Consider the following 25,450-nt stretch of genomic DNA (forward strand, 5'->3'; position numbering starts at 1 on the left):
AAGGAGGAGCGGCTCAACTCCGAGTCCCTCCCTGATGACCGAACTTCTCACCTTATCCCTAAGGGAGACACCAGCCACCCTGCGGAGAAAACCCATCTCGGCCGCTTGTATCCGCGATCTCGTTCTTTCGGTCATGACCCATCCTTCATGACCATAGGTGAGGGTAGGAACGAAAATGGCCCGGAAGACCGAGAGCTTTGCCTTCTGGCTCAGCTCCCTTTTCGTCACAACGGTGCGGTAAAGCGACTGCAGTACCGCTCCCGCTGCTCCGATTCTCCGGCCCATCTCACGCTCCATTGTTCCCTCACTCGAGAACAAGACCCCGAGATACTTGAACTCCTTCACTTGGGGTAAGGACTCATTCCCTACCTGGAGTGGACAGTCCATCGGTTTCCTGCTGAGAACCATGGCCTCAGATTTGGAGGTGCTGATCCTCATCCCAGCCGCTTCACACTCGGTTGCGAACCGATCCAGTGAGTGCTGAAGGTCGCAGACCGATGAAGCCATTAGAACCACATCATCTGCAAAAAGCAGTGGTGCAATCCTTAGTCCACCGAACTGCAGACCCCCTCCCCCATGACTACGCCTCGAAATCCGATCCATGTATATTACAAACAGGATTGGTGACAAAGCGCAGCCCTGGCGGAGGCCAACCCTCACCGGAAATGGGTCCGACTTACTGCCGAGGACCCGGACACAGCTCTCGCTTTGGGAGTACAGAGATTGGATGGCCCTGAGTAGAGACCCCCTCACCCCATACTCCCGCAGCACCTCCCACAGTAACTCCCTGGGAACTCGGTCATACGCCTTCTCCAAGTCTACAAAACACATGTAGACCGGATAAGCGTACTCCCAGGCCCCCTCCAGGATCCTTGCGAGAGTAAAAAGCTGATCCGTCGTTCCACGACCAGGACGGAATCCGCATTGTTCCTCCTCAATCTGAGGTTCGACAATCGGCCTGACCCTCCTTTCGAGTACCTTAGAGTAAACTTTCCCGGGGAGGCTGAGTAGTGTGATGCCTCTGTAATTGGCACACACCCTCTGATCCCCCTTTTTATATAGGGGAACCACCACCCCGGTCTGCCACTCCTTCGGTACTGTTTCCGACTTCCACGCAACGTTGATGAGACGTGTCAACCATGACAGTCCCTCAACACCCAGAGCCTTCAGCATTTCCGGGCGGATCTCATCCACCCCCGGGGCTTTGCCACTGTGGAGTTGTTTGACGACCTCAGTGACCTCCCCCCGGGAGATTGGTGTTGATCCCCCGTCATACTCCAGCTCTGCCTCTAACATAGAGGGCGGAGTTGTCGGGTTTAGGTGTTCCTCAAAGTGTTCCTTCCAACGCCCCAACACTCCATCAGTTGAGGTCAACAACGTCCCATCCTTACTGTACACAGCTTGGATGGTTCCCTGCTTCCCCCTCCTGAGGTGTCGGACAGTTTTCCAGAACAACTTTGGTGCCGCCCGAAAGTCCTTCTCCATGTCTTCTCCGAACTTCTCCCACACCCGCTGCTTTGCCTCGGCCACGGATGAGGCTGCTGCCCTTCGGGCCTGTCGGTACCTTGCAACTGCCTCGGGAGTCCCCCGGGATAACAAATCCCTGAAGGCCTCCTTCTTCAGTCGGACGGCTTCCCTGACCACCGGTGTCCACCAGGAGGTTCGAGGGTTACCGCCCCTTGAGGCACCTAGGACCTTGAGACCACAGCTCCCCGCCGCGGCTTCGGCAATAGAGGCTTTGAACACCGACCACTCTGGTTCAATGTCCCCAACCTCCACAGGAATGCCCGAAAAGCTCCGCCGGAGGTGTGAGTTGAAGGCCTCCTGAACTTGGGCCTCCTCCAGACGTTCCCAGTTCACCCGAACTACACGTTTGGGCTTACCAGGTCTATCCAGAGGCTTCCCTCGCCACTCGACCCAACTCACCACCAGATGGTGATCAGTTGACAACTCCGCCCCTCTCTTTACCCGAGTGTCCAAAACATACGGCCTCAGGTCCGATGATACGATAACGAAATCGATCATGGACCTTCTGCCTAGGGTGCTCTGGTACCACGTACACTTATGAGCATCCTTATGTTCGAACATGGTGTTTGTTATGGCCAATCCATGACTAGCACAGAAGTCCAGTAACAAACCACCACTCCGGTTCAGATCAGGGGGGCCGTTCCTCCCAATCACGCCCCTCCAAGTGTCTCCATCATTGCCCACATGTGCGTTGAAGTCTCCCAGCAAGATTAAAGAGTCCCCTTCAGGAGCCCCATACAGGACTCTTTCCAGGGTCTCCAAGAAGGCTGTATACTCTGAACTGCTGTTGGGTGCATAAGCACACACAACAGTCAGAGTTTTCCCCCCCATAACCCGCAGGCGTAGGGAGGCGACCCTCTCGTCCACTGGGGTAAACTCCAACAACGAAGCACCTAACCGGGGACTTGTGAGTATCCCCACACCCGCCCGGCGCCTCACACCTTGAGCAACTCCGGAGAAGAATAGAGTCCAACCCCTATCCAGAAGTAAGGTTCCAGAGCCGACGCTGTGCGTAGAGGTGAGCCCAACCAGATCCAACTGGTAACGCTCCACCTCCCGCACAAGCTCCGGCTCCTTCCCCCCCAGAGAGGTGACGTTCCACGTCCCCAAAGCCAGCTTCTGTCGCCCGGGTCTGGTCCGTCGAGACCCTCCGCTTTCACTGCCACCCTTCTGGCAGCGCACCCGACCCCATTGATGTTTCCCGTAGGTGGTGGGCCCGCGGGACGGAGAAGCGGAGGTGTTGCCCACGTTGCCTTTTCGGGCTGGGCCCGGCCGGGCTCCGTGGCAAGCCCGGCCACCAGACGCTCGCCGACGAGTCCTCCTTCTGGGCATGGACAAGTTTTTCCAAATCCTGCTGTGACATTAGTCTTTTAATCCTAGATATATTCTTTAGGTGATAGTAGGCTAATTTAGTAACAGTTTTAATGTGACTGTTGAAACTCAGGTCAGAGTCCATGACTACACCTAGATTTCTGGCTTTATCTGTTGTTTTGAACATTGCACACTGAAGCTCAGCGCTAACTTTTATACGTTCTGCCTTGGCTCCAAAAACCATTACCTCAGTTTTATCTTTGTTTAATTGGAGAAAGTTCTGACACATCCAGTCATTGATTTGTTCAATGCACTTACTCAGTGTTTGAATTGGAGCATAGTCTCCTGGTGAAATTGTTACGTAAATTTGTGTGTCATCTGCATAGCTATGGTAACTTATTTTGTTGTTCTTCATTATCTGAGCCAGTGGTAGCATGTAGATGTTAAAGAGAAGAGGCCCCAAGATGGAGCCTTGAGGAACCCCACATGTCATATTTGTCAACTCAGATGTGTATTTACCTATAGAAACAAAGTTGTTTCTGTCCTTTAAGTAGGATTCAAACCAATTCAGAACTGTTTCCGAAAGTCCCACCCAGTTCTCCAGTCGGTCTAGTAATATGCTGTGGTCAACAGTGTCAAACGCAGCACTGAGATCTAATAATACTAACACTGAAGTTCTGCCACTGTCTGTGTTTAAGTGGATGTCATTAAAGACCTTTACAAGAGCAGTCTCAGTGCTGTGGTTTGGACGAAAGCCTGACTGGAACACATCAAAACAGTTATTTAAATGCAAGAAATTACTCAACTGTTGAAAAACAACTTTTTCAATGATTTTACCTAGAAATGGGAGGTTTGATATGGGCCTGTAATTGTTCATTACTGAAGCATCTAGATTATTCTTTTTTAAGAGCGGTTTAATGACTGCAGTTTTCAGGGCCTGTGGAAAAACACCTGAGTGAAGAGATTTGTTTACTATATGAAGTAGATCTGAGGCCATGCAAGGCAAAACATCTTTGAAAAATCCTGTTGGAATAATATCAAGGCAGCAAGAGGAGGATTTCAGAAGTTGAATAATGTCCTCTAGGTTTTTATCATTAATCTGATGGAATTGTGTCATGGTGTCTGAATTGATGTTAAGTGGAGATAGGGACAACACATTTGCTGTTCCTGATGCAGAGGCACTGACTGCTTGTCTGATTTTCTGAATTTTGTCAGTGAAAAAGGAGGCAAAATCATTGCACGCCCTGGTGGATAGAAATTCAGAGGCTACTGACACTGGGGGGTTAGTTAGTCTGTCGACGGTAGCAAACAAGGCACGTGCGTTGTTTTTGTTTTTGGTAATGATGTCAGAGAAGAACGATTGTCGTGCGTTTTTCAATTCCAAATTATAAAGGCCAAGTCTCTCTTTATAGATTTCAAAGTGAACCTGGAGATTTGTTTTTCGCCACCTGCGTTCAGCTTTTCGACATTCTCTTTTTTCTGTTTTCACGGTCATGGCCTTTCTCCATGGAGATATTTTCTTGCCAGACACTTCCTTTACCTTAGTTGGAGCAATGGCATCTATAACATTTTTAATTTTTGAATTAAAATGATCTACTAGCTCATTTACTGAGATGTTGGCAGGGGCAAGTGTGGAAGAGAAATTCTGAGTAAACATTTCCCTAGTATTTTCAGTTAAATATCGCTTTGTGGTTACCTCTTTTTGAACATTTTTGTGAACAGAAATAGAGCTCTCAAAGAAAACACGGGAATGGTCAGAGAGTGCAACATCAGTCATCACAACCTTAGAGATATTCAGACCCTTTGAGATAATTAAGTCCAGAGTGTGCCCCTTATTGTGCGTGGGCTCCGTCACATGCTGAGTCAGTCCATAGCTATCAAGAACACAAAATAGTTCTTTAGCCCCTCTGTCCTGGGGGTTGTCAACATGGATGTTAAAATCACCAACAATGACTAGACGGTCAAAGTCAATACACACTATAGACAGCAGTTCAGTAAAGTCATCAAAAAAGCTTGCACAGTATTTGGGTGGTCTATAGATATTTAGGAACAGAGCTCGAGAGGAGCATTTCAGCCGAAGGGCCACATATTCAAAAGAATCAAAGTTTCCATACGATGTCTTCCTGCATTGAAGGGAATCATTGAACAGAATAGCAACTCCACCCCCTTTCTTATGCATTCTTTCCTGACTCATAAAACTAAAGTTGGGAGGGGTTGATTCGATAAGAACAGCTGCACTGTTATTTTGTTCAATCCAAGTTTCTGTTAAAAACATAAAATCGAGATTGTGCTCAGTGATTAAATCATTGATTAAAAATGTTTTTCCTGCCAAAGACCTGACATTTAATAAAGCTAGTTTAAGTTTGTTAAACACACTATCAGTCATGTTTTTTGTAACAAGCTGTGGCTGACATGGAATCACTGCTAAATTAGATACACTCACACAAACGTTTGAGCGCTTCCTGTTTCTATGATTCACCGCTCTTAATCTATTACCTATCAACACAGATATCGGCAAAGCTACAGGCAGGCAGGGCCCCGACATGTCCTGGAAAGAGTTGAGAGTGCCATACGCCCTTGAGCCTGGACCCATCACATATCAGTAAGAGTTTGTTGTGTTTTGTACACACACATCCTTATCAGGCTTCGGAGACTGCAGAAGCCCCCTCGAAGGGAGGGGAGGTGGTCGACGTAGGCACGGTGATGGAGACGGGCTAGATGGTGCGGGGGTAGAGGACATGCTGCCAGGGGGGGGAGGTGGTTGACGTAGGCGCGGTGATGAGGACGGGGGAGATGGTGCGCGTAGTCCTATATCCTGCTGAAGGACCGGTGATTATTATAAACAAGGGGAATTTAGCGATCACAACGAAAACGGCCAAGACACATATTGAGCCTAGAAAATGGATGTTATTAAGGGCTGTAAATATAATAAGCCTATGTCTAAAATGGGCAACATTGTTAGGAGATTTAAACTATACAGCGATTCTGCACTGCGGTCACTCCGCCGTCTCTCGCGGTTTTTTTTCAAATCAGCTGCTCTTCATTCCTGCTATATTTGACGAGTGATACACATATGTTTTACCACAAGTTCTTAAGGAAACTGACACTGTTGGACTCGGTTCTAGTTTGACTTCTACCAGAAATAAAATGAAGTACTTTTGCTGTGTCTATATCTATATATTGCTTATTTTCCATAACATATTTTATTTTAAACTAGTACAGACAGTCCAACAGTGTCAGTTTTATTAAAAAAGTTGTATTAAAAAAATGAAGAGCAGCTGATTTGAAAAGACAAAGTGGAGAGACGGCTGAGTGACAGCAGTGCAGAATCGCTGTATAGTTTACATCTCCTAACAATGTTGTCCATTTTAGACACAGGCTTATTATATTTACAGCCCTTAATAACATTCATTTTCTGGGCTCAATGTGTGTCTTGGCCGTTTTCGTTGTGATCGCTAAATTCACCTTGTTTCCCCTTGTTTATAATATTATCAACGTTCCAAGCAAACGAGTGATTTTGTTTTTAAATCACTTCCGCGAGTTTCGCGGCCCCTCCCCCCTCGCTCCAATGACCATTTAGTAAGGTAAAAAGCAAAAACGTCTCGCAGACACTCTTCCGTTTACTTGTTTAATAAAGAAAAACAAATGGTCCGTAGATACACGGATTCATCTCCCTCCATCATGTTGATTTGAATCAGAAGTTCTGAACATGAGCCCGCCCCGTTCGACCTTCTGAGCCGATCACAGCGCGATAATGACCTGCCTTCCGTTTCAACTATACTCCTTCCGTTTCCACTATACTTTCTAGTGATGGGAATTCCAGCTCTTCTTGGTGAGCCGGATCATTTGGCTCGGCTCACCAAGAAGAGCCGGCTCTTTCGGCTCCCAAACGGCTCTTCAGTTTACCACATATCATACCTTTTTATAATTAAATCAAATGTAGCCCTGTTTTGACTAATGATTTAAATGTGTTCACATATATCACTTAAATTATTCAATACATCATTTGTACTGAAGTAATCAAAAGTAAAAATGACATGTTTAATAAATGATTTGCTGTGGCCAAATGTTTTCATTGCATTTACAGACCCTTAACTCTCTGATACCCCCCCATGAATGCACTGACTTGCTTATAGAACCACGCTACACAAAGCTGCAACACCTATACAAACTTAAGCATAGACATTTAAAAAAAAAAGGGGCTACTGTATCGACATTTTAAAATTATATTTAAAGAAAAGGCCCTGACAAAACAGCAGGGCTCTATTTCAGTAACTATTAACTATAAAAAAAAGTCAGCAACAGCTGACATCAAATCTTTGCTGAGCCTAAGGATAATCATACATAAATAACATAGTGAAAATAAATATATTGCAATGCTCAGTACAGCAGCATCCAACCGTCTCTAAGCATAAAAAAACATAATAAAAATAAATGTATTGCAATGCTCAAAACAGCAGCATCCAACAGTCTCTAATCCATGTCACTGCATGCATGCACGGAGCAGCTGTAGCACGGAGATCATCATATCATTCTGTCATGTATTACTTTAAAAAAATAAATAAAAATTTCTCGTTCGCGAGCCGGCTCCCGTCGTTCACTTAAAAGAGCCGGCTCTTTGAGCTAGCTCGTTCGCGACCAACACATCACTAATACTTTCTCTCACACATAGTACATGCATTCTTCTCTTGCATACATATATTGTCTTCATACATGCATATATTATTTATAATATTAAATGTAAACATTGAATGAAAGCAACATTTATAAATATGAGCATTACAATATATGAATATGAGAACAAAATGTGTGAGTGGTGACAATATATGAATGTGTGCATTGAAATATGATAATATGAGAGCAGAATGTATGAATGTGTGAGTGTAAATATATACGTGTGTCAGAGTGAAAATGTATGTATGTGAAAGGAGAATATATATGCGTGAGAGGACCAGTATGAATTACGGCCTGTACGGCCCCTCATACCTATCTGTTACATTTACTTCTACTGAGAGGGTGCATTAGATGCATTTTATAATGCCACCTATGTGACAAGGTAGACTTGCTTAAGATGCAAAAGGCCTTAATGTCACTTTTGTTTATTGATTTTTACATCTAGTGGAAGAAATATTGTGTAGCTAGTGGAGAATAGGGGTGGGGCGGGGCAGGCAGGGTATGACAGTCATTTTAGCTAGCAAGTCCATTTTATATATCTGTGGTATCAGCTTTCAACAGATGACTATCTGTTGAATAATAAGTGAGTTTGTTTTTCTTGGGAGAAGGTCACGGACAAACTGCTATTTAAGATTGAATGTGCACTCAGAGAGCAAACAAACCCAAAACAAACTCTGCATTGCAACTCAGTGTGTACATTTTTGAGAAAAGAAGACATCAATCAATCCCGAACGTCGATATACGTTTGCATCCCTTTAGCCGCACACATTTGCCAACTAATGAAATCTGTGCATGGCTCCCCTGTTATCGATTTCACAGAGGCCCTAATTTGCTGCTTGAGATCAGGCAGCTCCCTCTCTCCTTTAACCCCCCCCATCTTTTTCTCTCTCCTATGCAAGCATACACAACACACACATCGTGTCATGTGTTACACAGTCATGCCTTGGGCAGTATATTGAACGCTCGCCGCAGCAGACGGGAAATCCTGTAGGGCAAACTGTTTAGTGCAGTATCTGAAGTCGTTAGATATGATTAATAATGTGTTGAGAGGGGTCGTAAGCCATCAAACAGCTCATCATAAGCACATATCACCTGGTAATCACACACTCACATTACCACATACATTTATATCTGCCATTTTGGACTGGAGATGCTTATTGCCAGTGCTTTACAGCTCTGTGAATGGATACACTTCTGGGTAGGGGTTTGAATATACATTTGTGCCAGTGCTAGCCAACTGGCTGATTCTCAAATGCAGTCCTTTGGCGAGATGTTTTAAAACCAGTGAGCTGATGGTTCAAATGTACAAACAGAAGACACCATTGAGACAAAACAGCTACAACCTCAAAATAGTGCAAAAGCCATGCAAGAAGCAGCATAACTTAAAACAGTAACGGCAACAATGTGCAATATAATATGTGCTGTAAATTATTAAGCATTTTACCACATCGGTTCCCTTGAAATCAACGTTTTTTGGAACAAGTTTGTGGTTAGAAGCCTGAAATAAGGTCTGTGGTTAAAATTTCCTTTGGAGATGTTCACGTTTTGTTGTCCGACATAAAATACGTCAGTAATTACCCCATGTGTGAATGTTCCTCTGCTTCTAGTATGTGTCATTAAAAGTGCTAACTAGTGACTACAAAACACAATGGTGATGGCCAGCCATGCGACCATGATGTAGTTCGTTAATAGCCTATGTTAGCTTTTTACTATTGGCGATTACATGTATACTTGAAAATCCTATAGTGGCATTAATATGTGAAGATTATCCTGCTGAACCAAACATGTTAAGTATTGTGCATGTGTTTTTGCAACAGATTATTTTGTGCAATACTGTATACCGAAATCCAATGGGAAAATCCCATTGCTTTTGGTTGAGATAAGAGCTTTTTGTATTGCTAACTTCCGGGTCATCAATGTCAAAATGTCATCACTGCACAACTCTATCCAGTACATGAATATGCAGGTAAGTAACATAAAGCAACAAAACACAGCCACACATGTTATTATAGCAATTTATTGACACAAGCAAGCATGAGGAGCAGCAATAAGCAATTGGGGAAAATAAATAAATCATGACGGAAATCTTGATTGAATTATGAATAGGTGCAGTTATAAGTTAGTAAAAATGTCGCTATATCATACACACTGCAGTTGATTTTGTTTACCTAAGTCAAAGGGTAGATGATCGTTTAATTTATACAAAGGTTTGCACCTGTTGTAAAGCAGCTTTTAATATTCCTAAAATTACCGATGTTCTATTTGGTTATCAGCCTCACTTTTTTCGCTTGTTTTTTGGAGGTTAAGGTGGAGGTTATTGCTCTTGGCAGCTGGGATTCTAGGAGATCCCCAACAGCCATATCCTCAGCCCTTGGCCTCTTGCGCTGTATATCTTTGTCTCTAATAAATACTGATTATCCATGTGAGCCAAAACCTTGTAAAATGTATCCTTGTCCACAACATCTTCTATTGTAGGATAGCAGGATACAACGATGCGGCACCTAGACCTTGCCCGTTGTTTTGCCAGAACAAATGTGATGTCAAATGATGGTTCTGGATGCAGTAAAACAATTTAATTTGCAGCTTTGAGCTCCACTTTATCTGTCATGTTAGCAAGTACTGAGGAATGTATTGCTTCATTTGACTTTATTTGTACATTAAACAGTGATTCAACATTCAGATAAAAAGGTGCTATATTTCTCTTTTAAGAATTGTTTGCAGAACAAAGCCTCTCTCCTTTTTTCATATCCATACAGTATAATCAGGGGTGGAGTATATTTGCGGTTGATTTTCTTTCTTTCTTTAGGAATTATTCTGGTTTATTTTGACTTCTGGGTATACACATTAGTATCCACATTTTAACCAGAATGGCATTTTCAAATGTATAGTATTATGAATTGGCCAAGGTTTGTGTAAGAAGATAAATAGATTTAGTAACCCTCTCAAGTGTGTAGTTATCATTGTAGGTCTCTCCTAAAATAATGAAAACACAGATTATGTAGGACTTCCTGTTTAAATGTTGCTTAGTTATGTAGCAAAATGTACATATTCTTTGGAACCTGATAATAGTGAAGTGCTCTGATAACTGACTTAAGTTAGCTAACCTATAATAATGAATGACAAGTGAAGTATTATCGTTATCTCCCTGGCTGGAATTACTAACTAGATAGCTAGCAACGTTAGACCGCGTATGTAGCTAGCTTGTAAGTCCTGGCTGCTGCTCATGGCAATATAAAAGCTATATTATACTTGCTTAGTTAAGACATTTCATATTAAGTCCCCTGTCTATAGACTGCCATGTGCATTGCTGAAAGGAATTTGATAGCTTAAAGGACACCCTGTACTGTTTTGACTGCTAGCAGCGCTACGGAACTATTTCTTTATTCAACACAGTCTCACGGCATTTCGTGTTGGAGTCACAACATTTAATCTATTGATTTGTGGTCACCAACACCAATATTACATTGCATTTAGCTGACGCTTTTATCCAAAGCGACTTACAATAAGTACATTCGACCAGGAAGACACAACCTTGAAGAAAACAGAATCATATAAGTACATCAGGTTTCATAGAGCCAAACATTTCAAGTGCTACTCAACTGGCTTTAGATAAGCCAGTCCTTTATTAGTATATAAGTGCTTTGTTAATAGTTCTATCGTGCGAAGTGGAGTCGAAAGAGATGAGTTTTCAGTCTGCGCCGGAAGATGTGCAAGCTATCTGCTTACCTGATGTCAATGGGGAGCTCATTCCACCATCTTGGAGCCAGGATAGCAAACCCACGTGTTTTTGCTGATGGGAACTTGGGTCCCCCTCGCAGCGAGGGCGCAGCGAGTCGTTTGGCTGATGCAGAGCGTAGTGCACGCGCTGGGGTGTACGGTTTAACCATGTCCTGGATGTAGCAAGGGCCAGATCCATTCGCAGCATGGTAAGCAAGTACTAGTGTCTTGAAGTGGATTCTAGCAGTTACCGGAAGCCAGTGAAGGGAGCGGAGGAGCGGAGTGGTGTGGGAAAATTTAGGAAGGTTGAAGACCAGACGAGCCGCTGCATTCTGGATGAGCTGCAGAGGTCGGATGGCACATGCAGGTAGACCAGCCAGGAGGGAGTTGCAGTAGTCTAGGCGTGAGATGACGAGAGCCTGGACCAGAACCTGCGTCGCTTTCTGTGTCAGCTGGGGACGTATCCTCCTGATGTTGTAAAGCGTGTATCTGCAGCAACGGGTTGTAGCAGCTATGTTTGCAGTGAAGGACAGGTTGTTATCTAGGGTCACACCCAGATTCCTTGCAGTCTGAGTCGGGGAAACAACTGAGGTGCCGATGTTGATTGTTATGTCAAGAGTGGGACAATCTTTTCCCGGAAGGAAGAGCAGCTCAGTCTTGTCAAGGTTGAGCTTGAGGTGATGAGCAGACATCCACTGAGAGATGTCAGCTAGACAAGCAGAGATGCGTGCGACGACCTGGGTCTCTGAGCGGGGAAAGGACAGAATTAATTGGGTGTCATCAGCGTAGCAGTGGTAAGAAAAACCATGCGGGCTAATGACTGATCCGAGTGAGTTTGTGTACAGGGAGAAGAGGAGGGGACCAAGAACAGAGCCCTGAGGGACCCCTGTAGTTAATTGACAAGGGTCGGACTCAGACCCTCTCCAAGTCACCCTGTAGGTACGGTCTTTCAGATATGAGGTGAGGAGGGAAAATGCAGAGCCTGAAACTCCAAGTTTTTGGAGAGTGCGAAGGAGGATCTGATGATTCACCGTGTCGAATGCAGCAGACAGGTCCAACAGGATGATGACAGAGGAGAGGGATGCAGTTTTGGCAGTGTGCAGTTCCTCCGTGACAGCAATGAGAGCAGTTTCTGTGGAGTGACCTGCCTTGAAACCAGACTGGTGCGGATCCAGAAGGTTATTCTGATGGAGATAACAGGAGAGTTGTTTAAAGACAGCGCGTTCAAGTGATTTAGACAGGAACGGGAGGAGAGAGACAGGCCTGTAGTTTATAACATCAGACGGGTTGAGAGTGGGTTTCTTTAGGAGAGGGTTTACTCTTGCCTCCTTGAGACTGTTTGGAAAGTGACCAGAAGTTAGAGAAGTGTTGATGAAATGGGTGAGAAACGGTAGAATATCAGGAGCGATAGTCTGAAGGAGGTTTGAAGGGATAGGGTCCAGAGGACAGGTGGTAGGGCGGGCAGAGGTAATGAGGTTAAGAACCTCACTTGGAGAGAGAGGGGAAAAGGAGGTTAGTGTGTTGGTGGAAGGAGGGTCTGGTGACCCAGCGGTGAATAAAGGTGAGTCAGAAAAAGAAGAGCGAATATCATCAACCTTTTTTTCAAAGTGGGTAACAAAGTCGCTTGACAGAAGTGAGGAGGGGGGAGGGGCTTTTGGAGGGTCCAAGAGGGTGGAGAAGATGGAAAATAGTTTTTTAGGATTGGAATAGGAAGATTGGATCTTATCTTGAAAGAAAGTGCTTTTTGCCTGAGAGATCGAAGCAGAGAAAGAGGAGAGGAGAGCCTGATAGGTTAGGAGGTCGTCCCGGTGTTTGGATTTCCACCGTTTCCGCTCTGCTGCCCTAAGGACGGTTCTATTAGCACGCAGTGCATCATTTAGCCAGGGAGCAGGAGGGGACTGACGAGCCTGCCAAGATGTGAGAGGACAGAGAGAGTCCAGAGTGGATGAGTGAGTAGAGAGGAGAGTTTCTGCAGCAGAGTTTGAAGGCAGGAGTTGGAACGAGTCAGAGGAAGGGAGGGCTGAGAGCACCGACGAGGCAAAGGTAGAGGGGGAGAGGGAACGAAGGTTACGGCGGACAAGTGCAGGATGAGAAGAGATTAGTTTGTTATGTTTGGAAAAGGGTAGAGAGAATGAAATGAAGAAGTGATCGGATGTGTGGAGCGGCTTTACAGAGAGGTTAGAAGTAGCGCAGTTCCTTGCAATTATGAGATCAAGGACATTGCCAGCTTTATGAGTCGGTGGGGATGGAGACAGTGAGAAAGCAAAGGCGGTTAACAGGGATGTTAGTTCGTCTATCTTCCCTGTCTGGAGGTTGAAGTCTCCGAGAAGTACAGTGGGAGGGCCAGTTTCAGGGACGTGTGAGAGGAGATTATCTAATTCCTCCAAGAAGTCCCCCAAGGCGCCTGGTGGACGGTAGAGAACAACAATGGTTAACTGTATAGGATGGGTTACTGTGACGGCATGGAATTCAAAGGTGGAAGGAGTGAAGTTAGGTAGCTTGAAGAGGGAAAAGCTCCATTTGGGAGAGAGCAGGAGACCAGTGCCACCTCCTCTGCCAGTTGGTCTGGGTGTATGGGAGAAGGAATATGCAGTGGAGAGAGCTGCTGGGGTAGATGTGTTGGATGGAGTAATCCAGGTCTCAGTGAGAGCAAGGAAATCCAGAGACTGCAGGGAGGCGTAGCCAGAGATGAAGTCAGCCTTAGGAACAGCTGACTGGCAATTCCACAGGCCACCTGAAACTAGATGTTGGATCTCAGTGGAGCATGTGGGATAGATGAGAGCAGGCCGGTTATATCGATTAGGAGATACACGGGACCAGTGATAATTGCGAGAAGACACATGAACAGGAATTGAGAAAATACACATGATTATAGCATGAGGGGCTAGAAAACTAAAGAAAAGAGAAATAAGACACCAGCTCAATCAGAGTAGGATTTGCCTCCCTCGTGACTCCCGTAGGACTCTAATGTCTTTGTCAGTCTTCGGCTGTCTGACGCTCCAGGAAAGAGCTACCTAAAATGGACGCCTGATTGCTGAGTTCTCACAGCTGTAGGGCCACGCCCCTCTAATTAGTTAACTATCTACAGCTGATGGGCGACAGTAGACTGGCCCTGCCTATATTGTAATGCAGGCTTGAGTGCTGAGACCTGTGTAGCAGGTTTCGCCTGAGAGCAGATCTGAGATTTAAAATCTCTCAAAAGCGCCGTTTTAGCTACAATAACTACAGAACAATTATACAGAGTAGAATAAATGAAACAGAGAAGTCTAATTAAACAAGAATATAACTTACAGTGGTTGCTGCGTCAATAGGTAAAATCTTCACCCGGTCCAGATGCACAATATTGCTTGTGTCCATAATGGGCAGCATTAATGTATACCCACATGACAGCTCATTGTTACTTTGTAATTCTACTCCACTACAATTCAGAGGTTAACCTGGTATTTTTACTCCACTACGTTTATTTGAGTTACTTTTCAGATTCTGATTAATGATGTGAAATATAAACAACCCTTAACCAGTTAAGCCCTGAGCCTGTTTTTCAGGTTTCAGGCTCTAAAATGCCACTAACACAACAAATGATATATCTTCACTTCTAAAAGGGGTAAATTAATAATTATTTTTCTCAAAGCAAGGTTACATCTGTGAGTTGGATGTAGAAGTGTCAGAATCAATATAGATGTTTTTTATTTTAAAGTAAATTCAGATGGAACATAGTAAAAACATGTAAACCAAACTATAACATATAAGTACCCTGTATCAAGATTGATGCAAAACAAGTGAAATTTGACCTTTTTAGAGAGATTTAGAAAAATAAAGTCTAAGCGGACTCACCTCTGGGTAATTTGGGAACCATCGGTTCCATTTGAACTTTTTCACTGTAAAAATCATTTTATTACTTTGAATTATCACTATAGGTATTAATTCCATCCAAATACAACGGTTGTGAAAAAAATTAATTAAATAAAATAAAATAAAACATAGGCCTACTCTTACAGTGAGCCTCTGAATTAGCCCCGAGCGAAAAATGCTAACCTATTACTGCACCGAAAATCACTCCTCGCTCCCTTATTACTTATCCTAGCTGCACATCCAACACATTGTTTATGATCGCAAGGAGACACAGAATCTAACGGTGCCCACCTCAACACTGAAAGATACAAACTTGACGTTATCAACAAAAACGTACATCAAAACAAATGGCGCTAGCGCTAATGCGCTAGGCTAACAATGACTTACCTTCCTCGTTGTCTGGTCTAAACTGGTCTTCAATGGCATTAAAACGATAAAAACGATGATGTAGTTAATCCATAGATTAATATCCAATGGGGCTGTGTCCCCTTTGAAATGTTCTGATAATCTATAAGCAATAAAACTGCAATTCCGTTATCTGCTATCCGCTCTGTGCTCCGTGCGCTCTGGGTCCTGCTGCATTTCCTGCTTCGTTACATTGTAAACAATAAATGAAGTCGGCTGCATAATGTACTTAAGCTGGCTGGCATTCTTTATACTTTACGCAGGACCATATCTCTGGAACCCATTGGTCGATTCGTGTGATTTACACCTTTTTCTTAACCATCAGAACCAATAGAATCGATGGGCAGTTCCCAAATCTACGTAAACATTACCATAGCGGTCGTAATAGAGAAGCAAACGAAGCATATCTGAAAGTGCAAGCCTGGACGGCAATACTTTATACCGAGTATATTGCCATAAATATGATGATGGATTATCAGTAAAAAATTCTACGTGACACAAAGACATTGGATTAACCTTGAGATGCGTTTTTATTCCGTTGAACACAACTTTTGATCACAAATCAAAAAAGGTAAGACGTAATTATTGTAATATTTTTGGAACCGGATGTTGTTTACTTTCTCTTTTCTGGCTGATAGTTCCAGGAATTCGAGGTCTTACAGTGATGACATTACATGTGTGGACAATTGTTCTTATTGTCAGTTAGCGGAGTTTCTTACCTTTAAAAGGGTATGAAACATTAATAGTTTCATAAATGTTAAGAAGCCCTGAGACATGTGAGAAAAACTGTGGGAGGGGTCCACTGGGGGGACCTTCGGGCTTAACTGGTTAAAGCAGACTTTAGTTACACCCGAGTAAAATTCAGGTGATGTGATTGTCAAGTGCCAACAATCAGGAGAGATATTTGATAGTTGGTGCTTGAGAAGACTAAACATTTATCTGCAGATCCGTATAAAGCATATTCATTACTCGTTATTCTCTACTAATAGTTAATTAAAGACTGTATAATGGCTATTTTGCACATCCCTTTCAAGATTTCAAGATTTTCTAAGGTTTATTGACATATCATATACACAACTACGGTGTATGCAATGCATGAAAAACTTGGGTCGCAGGTTCCTCAACAGTGCATTACAAGACATCTATCAATATGTGTGTATACCTCCGCCATTAAACTGTCATATTCTGCACATTTCTTATACTATCTACATACATAAGAGTATAATATGAACCCCACAGCTTCCGGTCTTCCAAGACCCGACCAGACAAAAAGACGTGCTGCAGGCACGAAACACACTACCAATAGAAATACATTGCTTTTAAAATCGTTCTGTGTGACACGAAAAAAAGGGGAAAATCGTGTTGGTGAACACGAATCAATAGATTAAATGTCGTGACTATAACACGAAATGCCGTGAGACTGGGTTGGTATATTAGTGGGTCCTTTGATTTGAAGTGCACTAGGATACACAAGCTTTTTCTCACACATGCTCTTCTGTTTTTCTCTCCGTGAGCACTCTTTACCCTCATCTCCCAAAAAATGCATGTTACAAACCCTGCTTCCCAGAGTTTGTTTCTCTAACCTGGCAGGTTGTCAGTATTAAAGGCTAGCGTGGGGTTCTGGCTGTGCCTGTTGCTATGGTGCTGCCTGACACCCACCAAACTACTTCTTTGGCACCACCTGGAAGATTGTTGACATCCCACCTGCATTCATCTTTTAATTTTTTTTTTTATAGCATTTGGACTTTATATGTTGTTGATGTATTATCTTCTTAATGTAGGCTATACACATAACACTGACGGTGTGCCTGTCCTGGGAGACGGATCCCTCCTCTGTGGTTCTCACAGAGCGTCATCTATTCTGTGCAAACTGTAAAGCACCCTGAGACAAATGCAAAACTTGTGATATATGGCTATACAAACATTTGATTCATTGATGATTGATTGATAAATGACATAAGCAAGATGACATGTGTGAAAGGTGAAGTTAAGATTTCCGTTTGCTACCTCACTGGAGTTACTGAATAGATAACTAGCTACGTTAGGGTGCCTAATAAGTCAGTTCTGACTGCTAACTGCCAAAAGTGTTACAGCACTGTTTTTATGAGTGGGGACTTTGGTCAGTATCATACAAGTGCAAGACTATGCACATACATGTGTTGGTTTTCTGCAATCTGCTCAAATGTAACATTTGTAATGTGCACAAAATAAAACACAAACTGTACATTGGAGTAGAATAGACATTGGAGAAGACTGTGTAGATGTAAACAATGCCAATTGAAAACAATCAAATAATCAAATATCAAGATAGAATTTTAGGTATTGCTAAAAAATTCCATCCACAACACCCTTCAAAGTATTTTGGTGAAACAATGCTATATTGGACGGATGGAATAGATAATAGATAGATGGAAAGTATAAGCAGCATCATGCAGTAAATCAGACAGTTGGGAAATAACTTTGTATACCACAATGTAGTAGAGCACAGAGTGCACTGTTGACTTTAATTAATGTGGTATTAAAAGCATTATGGGTGTAAGTTTAAGTCCTTGAAAGCTGGCTAAATAGTACAGTGACATCAGGGAGTGCCAGATGCTCGCTAAACATTCTTGGGAGGCAGCCCCCCTGCCTGCACTACAGTGGGTGGTCTCGGAGTAAGACACTGCATGCAAATTAAACCGAGACAAGTGCAATATATGTGCAATGTGTCATATTTTGGCTACGGCTGGTTTGCTAGCACAACATGGATTGTAGCCAGCCCCGTCAATATCAAGGACTCTGTTGTGACAGCCAAAGCATTAGTTCAAAAATATAAACTTATTTATAAGGTTGCTAGACACCTTTTAATTAAGTGATTCCTATAATTAAAATGTCATTTGAGCTATCAACTTGACATTTTTAGGTAGCAGGCAACAAATAATATGTCGTATCTCACAAATGGAAGGCTATAGTATACTTTGGGCCAATCGCTAACAATCACTTGGAACCAACAGAGACTTTATAATCATTAAGTTACCCTGTGGAGTGTGACCACCTGTGCAAAACAATGTTATGAAGGGCAAGATGTCATATTTGCATCCCCTTATTCTTGCAATTTGTGCATTCGGATTGACATGCACAGACTGATATAATACACTTTTCTATCTAAGGATGCATTGATCCAATATGTTGGTATTGGCACTGACCTTATCAAGGGGATCTACCATGATATGACGAATCATGTTTCTTTGTCAGAGTTATGGAAATGTTACATGTATTAGGAAAATCATTTTTGCCTTATGTTCCATCTCAGTATAATGATTTCAATGTTGTTGGTTTGATTTGTGTGATGTGGGCAATTCAACTTTGTAAAAAGGTATAAATGTGCCAATGAAACAGTAGAAGAAAACATTAACAATACAGGTTTTTTTTTTTATTATAACAAGGTATGTTGGTTATTTCTTTTTTTGTTGATGGGGCGGCTAAAATAATATAAATTGTGTGTCATATTATCTCAATTTGAAATGATATTGTGAATTTGTTAGAAAACAGTTGTTTATGCACACATTTAGCAGATATGAAACAACATGTGTTTGTCGTGTTTTTGTCCCTTTGAACAATGAAGGTCTAACATTCAACTTGTATCTCCGTTTTGGTCTCCACCATCTCGTCAGAGAAATACCTGGATATTAAGTTGCTAAATGCATCGCTAAGTTTGCCAACTATTTGCCAACTCTGTCCGGCTATCATTTGGTGCTGGATAGTAGCATACATTGATTTGTTTTGATCTTTTTTTAAAGTTATAAATGGAGACCAGAAAAGAAGAAAAGAAGAACTGAAGAGGCAGCTGATAAGTGTCTGTTGGTCACTGCAAACCACCCCTTTCTCATCGTATTTGATGTATAAATATATTTCAATCAGGAGGGACTTATTTTCGGATAAAAGGACATTTATTGACATGTGCACGACATGATAGAAATGTGAATAGTCTTTGCCGATAAGACCCCATGAGGCATTCTAGGGTGGAGGAGCAGCTGTAGGTAGAATAGGAACTAATTGATTATTATTCCAAATGAGCAGGGTTATATGTGTCTTTGCGCTTGTGCGTGTTAAAGGCTGGAAAGAAAAGCAAACCAGATGAACTTGCCTCTCCTCATTTTCACTGTGAGGAAACATTTATTTCTTTCTTGCCTATGCATGCGAGAAGTGCATCCCTGTGTGCGAGTGGATTTATGGGATTTCTGAGTTTACATGCGCAATATTTAGACAGGCAGGTCTAGCTCTTACTGCCATTTGGCACAACGACGGATTGATGCTCAGCTTATTTCTCCTCGAGAGGTGGACAATCCTTTGTAACCAGGGAATATTGCATTGTAAATACAACCAGTCCCATGAAGTTCTGTATGTTAAAAAACCTAAATGTGCCAAACTGTCCTGAGCCATATATCCATATTCATTCAGTTTTGCACAACTCAAGTATTTTTGTTTAAAATATAAAACCCAAAGCCAAGATTAGCTAAACCTATTGGACAAAAGCAGCTTAATTGCTCTTAATGAAAAACAGTTACCATTTTTCAAGTACTCCTTTTCTCTCTCGTGTTATTGTCATCACTGTTAACTGATGTTTTGTTCCATCAGTTGTTGTCTATACAGTTTTCATACTCCCCCTATTTTGCACAGCTCAAGTGCTATTTAAGGAAATGAACACTCACAGCGCAGTGTTCCTTTATAAAAGGCACTCTTGAAGGTGGAAGATGGGTATGACTCAGTATGCAGCTTGGCGCCTTTCTGTACACAACATGGGGGAGGAGGAGACGCGGTAGACTTCTTAAAAGCCATAGAAAAGAACAAAAAAACAAATGGTTGAGGAACTCTTTTTTTAACTGACCTCAGTTCCGTTGTTAATGATGTGTTAATTCATTGCCCAACATTTGCTTGCTGTTCTCGAGAAATTAGCATCACAATGAGCAAGCATGTGTGCTGTTGTGATAGGAGCGTTGGGACGTGTGTGTGTGTGTGTGTGTGTGTGTGTGTGTGTGTGTGTGTGTGTGTGTGTGTGTGTGTGTGGGTGGAGGGGGGGTGCAACAGCAGGCAGCAACAGACGGCTGAACCTATTGGAGGAAGACACATCAGGCCTGATAGCTGCTCCTCTCAGAGTAATCTGACATTTCAAAATGAGAGAAGCCCATGAACAGCTGGATCTTATTGTTTTTTTTCAACTTCAGCGTGTGAGCAATCAGTCGGTCTTTATTAAACACAAACATGTCCCAGTTTCTGCTAATAGTGATGTAATGCAGCAGATCTTGGCTTTAACTTAGACGGGCAGCCTTCCTCCCCACTGACACTTACCCTCAGCCACTCCATAGACTCAATGCATTACATTAAAGCACTATCCAAACAATATCTTGTTCTTATTATTAGATTTAAGTACCATCAGTCTGCACAACCCTCTGAATATTCTGCACATTTGTATACAGAGCTACCTCTTTTAATATCTGCACAGCTTTCCAGTTTTCTTAACTTGTGTGCATGTTCAAGTATCAAGCCTGTGTGTGTAATCTGTGTACACACAACAGAGTAGAACAAGTAAATTCCTCGTTGGGAATTAATAAAGTATGTCTTCTTAAATAACACATATATATATATTATAATTGAGTATCTTATCATATTATACTGTGTATATAGTTTTTTGGTATATCTATATTTCATGTAAATATTTCTCAATATTTGTATATAATTGTTTTATTTTTGGGTTGTTTTTCTTTCAATGTATCTTCTTTAACTGTGTTTATGAACGCACCATATGCACCAAAGAAAATTCCTTGAATGTGTAAACCTACTTGGCAATAAACCTGTTTCTGATTCGGTTTCTGATTCCTGGATTCCTGGAGTGAATCAGGGCCAGGCTGCCTGCAAGTTTGTTGTCTTTTAAAGTGAGATTTATCAGCACAGAACACATTACTTACATACTTGTTGTTATGGTGAAACTACAAAACTAAAACACTAAACCACCAGCGTGATCACACAGGTGAAAATAATCTGAGCATATGAGCAAAGATGTCCATGTAAGACCTTCCTTTCAAAGTTGGAACAGTTATGGATATCAGTATAATGTCATGTTTTATAATGTCACATTCTCATATAGCAATCAGAGTTTTGCAACACTGGAATCAAATGTGATGACAGTTGTCGGGTTATTGCTTAGGTATGGAATTAGTTTTGTGTCATAAAGATAAAGCAACACTTTCTCAGAATCAAGCAAAACTAAGAGTTTTAGAGAAAAAAAACGGAGTCAAGCAAAATCAATTTAATTAAAAAAATAAAACTATAAGTTGCAAACAAATCATTTGTGTAATCATGTAAACTTGAAGTCTTTTTTATTTGTTTTAACATATATTTTTGTTTGCAGTTCTTTCTTCTTTCTCAATGATCAGACTTTTGCTCTCGCTGCAGCTCTTCTCGTTTGCGCTCCCTCATTTTTTGTTTTCGATTTTGAGACAAACGTCCCAGGTGGGCGGGACTTTCAAGGGTGTGTCCCCATTGGCAACTCAGCTTTTGAGTGACAGCCCACTACACCACAGATCATACAGTGCAACTCATGCAGCAAACTCCGGAGTCCACTCGGCCAGGTTAGTGTCGGTGTCTCCTGGGGAGTTTTCATGAACATATCGGACTCATCTTATGGATTGCTGTGCATTAGACTTGTGTTGTGTTTATACTTTATTCCAACTTTAAATATTTTAATACCTGAACACACTGCTGCTGTTAAATAATTTCCCAATTTGGGATTGATAAAGTGTCTGTCTGTTTATTGATTTTATAGATAAAACACATCTATGTATTTTCAAGCTAAAGGTGATACACAATATAAACCGTATACTGTTGTTTTTTAAAAGACATGTTACATTTCAAAAGCATATATTGCTATGTTTAGGACAAACAATTAAAACATGCTTTAATTCTACAATATAAAAGTGGCAGATTTTCTTTAGTATAGTATAGCATTCGTGTATTAGTCCCCGAGGGGAAAATGGGTTGCAGCACATCACAGAGGCATTTAAAAAGTTAAGACAATACATCACTGACAACAACATAGACACAGATAAAAACAAACAGACATAAGAAAACCAGATATCGGCAGACATGACAAGGGGCCTATAGGCCCTCATTTGCAAAATAGGGGGGACAGGGCCAGACCAGCTGGGTAAACAGTGCGTCCTAGCCATAATTTATTCAGGAGTTTGATGGCTTGTGGGACGAAAGACAGCCTAGATCTGTTCTTTTTGAAATAAGGGGCACGATATCTCCGCCCGGATGGCAACAGTTCAAAGGAAGAGGCAAGAGGGTGCCTCAGGTCACTCACAATATTGTGTGCCAATTTTAAAACTCTGTCCTTATATAAGCATTCTATATTAGCAAATGAGATTCCTGTCAATTTACTGGACAATGTTACGGCCCTCCTGACTGACTTTTCTGTGCCTCAGTTGCGTTGCCGAACCAGCATATAATGCCGAAGGAGAGCACACTTTCGATAAAAGCATGATAAAACCTCTTCACCATTCTGTTCACCATTTATTTTCTCAGACCAAACATCCCATCTGAGCTTGTGGTCAAGCACGACACCAAGATACTTGTACTCAGTGACACATTGAATGGGCTCGCTATTTAATAAAAGAGTAGGGTTGGGCGATTGTGCTATTCTAAAATCAATTTCCATCTCTTTTGTTTTTGAGGTGTTTAGAAGCAGGTTTGACTTCTCACACCAGTTAATAAAGAAGTCAAGGACAGGCCCATGCTCCTCTTCCTCATCAAAGAGGAGGCTGTTATTAAACAGACCAGACCTAGGCTGCATACCAACACAATTAGGAACATGCTCACATCTTACTATGTTGGTCTGAAGAGCTGAAGCATTCATACACAATGGATAACAACTGTGTTGTCTCATTCTATATCCTGTGAGAAAATGATATACATTTAGCATTACAAATTCGACATACTATTCCTAGCCTGAGGAAGATATGAATAATCAACAGATTTCCATGTAGAATAAAGACAAAAGAGTGATTATACAAATTACATTGATTGAAATTTGAACCAGAAGATGAAGTCTCAAAGAATGTTTTAAATAAAAGGACATAAAACAAAAGGTGGATAATAATAAAATCTATTAAATGTATATGTAAAGACATTTGGTCAAATGAAATGATAATTAAATCTAATGACACCACACACAGTACTGAGGTGCAGAGTAGCTGTTTTCTTTATGTTAAATCATTCTAACCACACTTATACATTATGTTAGTTTTCTTCCAGTACGTTAAGTTTGATAACTGTTTATTTATTCATGGCTATTTAATGTAACAGAACAAAAAGTCTCATTTGAAACCAAGCTTTTACACCCAATGTGGAGTGGAGGCGTAGCAGCAGAATAATGCTTATGTCAGGTTAAGTCAAGTCAAAACTTTATTATCCCACAAGCAAAAAAATCAGTTGCAGCCAAACACATCACAAAAAACACAATCACACAATGTACAATCTAAACAGTTAACAGTGATAACAAGTATGAATGCATGCTCACTTTTAAATGAAGGCATTGCAGAAAATACTTTGTGCTTGGGAGACCTCTTTTTTGTCTGCGCTCATAATTTGTTAAAACTAAGTAGAAAAGCATTTCATAAACTTTAATTATCTATTGTAGCATATCAATGCTAACTATATATTATGATTTGCAGGTTCTAATGTATAAGTTTAGAAAAACGTAAATTAATTAAAACTTTTTGGAAATTGCATTGGGTTAGAAACTATACTTATTGTCAAACATTGTACCTAAATACCATCAGGTCAATTGACTCTTTGCAAAGTCCCGCCCCTTGAATGCAGACTGGCCAATCATAGTGAGCACCTGTCAGCTCATAATAGGATCCAACAACTATACGTCTCCGTGTTCTTCAGTTTCAAGTGGATTTCACTTTTGTCATGAGAAAGTTGTGCTTTGGGGCCGGTTAGTGATACTTGTTACCTTGAGAGGTTTGAAGGGGATATACATTTCTAAAACACTACATTTCCACGTTAGAACTTGTAGAGCAAAAACTAGAAGAGTACATACTGTATGCAAATCTTTAACTAGCGTTACCACTTCTACGCTAGATACTTAAGGTTTACTCAATTTGTACACATATTTCTTGTCATTTTTGAATGATTTTCATAGTGAATGAAGAGCTGAAGAAGAAGATGTTGTGTTGCTCAGAATTTTCATTATGGGTCTCAATCTCCTTGTTACAGTAGGTTCACTTTTAACATCATTGGATCAGCAGGCTTTGACGTTAGCTTCTATGGTTGTCGTTTTGAAATTCTGTATATATCCTTCAGATCATTTTGTGTGTTTCTCCCCAAAAGATTTATTTGCTGTTCTAAAAAATAGAGAACATTACTTTAGAGCAGGGGTCTTCAACTAAAATTCAACGAGGTCCAGTTAGAGAAAATCTCCCCATGCAAAGGTCCGGAACATCAAAATGTCTAAGTTGCTTTATGAATTAGTGTGATATATATTGAAGTGACCTGTAGCTTTATCAACGTCTGCATGTAATCAACAACTGACTGCCAATCAAATAAAGAAAGTACAATTTAAAAAAAAAAAACTATTTATTGTCAATGAACATTGAACTATACAGATATACAGTAAATACTGTGGATATGTGTAATGTTCCTCTCGGGCTGCATTTAAAAATAAAATAGAGAAAATAAATAAAATAGCTTTTGAAAATATGTGCATCTTAAAAGTGCTTAATTTTAGATAAATACAATAAAGTGTAGCAGCAGCTTGAGTTTCCCTTTTTCTTTGTTAACCGTTTCACATCATGACTTAACAGTTTCAGCCGATTATAGAACTATATCAGTCTTTACACATCATAACAATTGAACAGTTTTAAAGTTTCTCTTTCTTTCCCTCTTATATTGCAGTCCCTCACTCACTTTTCTTTATTCA

Source organism: Gymnodraco acuticeps, unplaced genomic scaffold, assembly GCF_902827175.1.
Source record: "Gymnodraco acuticeps unplaced genomic scaffold, fGymAcu1.1, whole genome shotgun sequence".
Lineage (NCBI taxonomy): Eukaryota > Metazoa > Chordata > Actinopteri > Perciformes > Bathydraconidae > Gymnodraco > Gymnodraco acuticeps.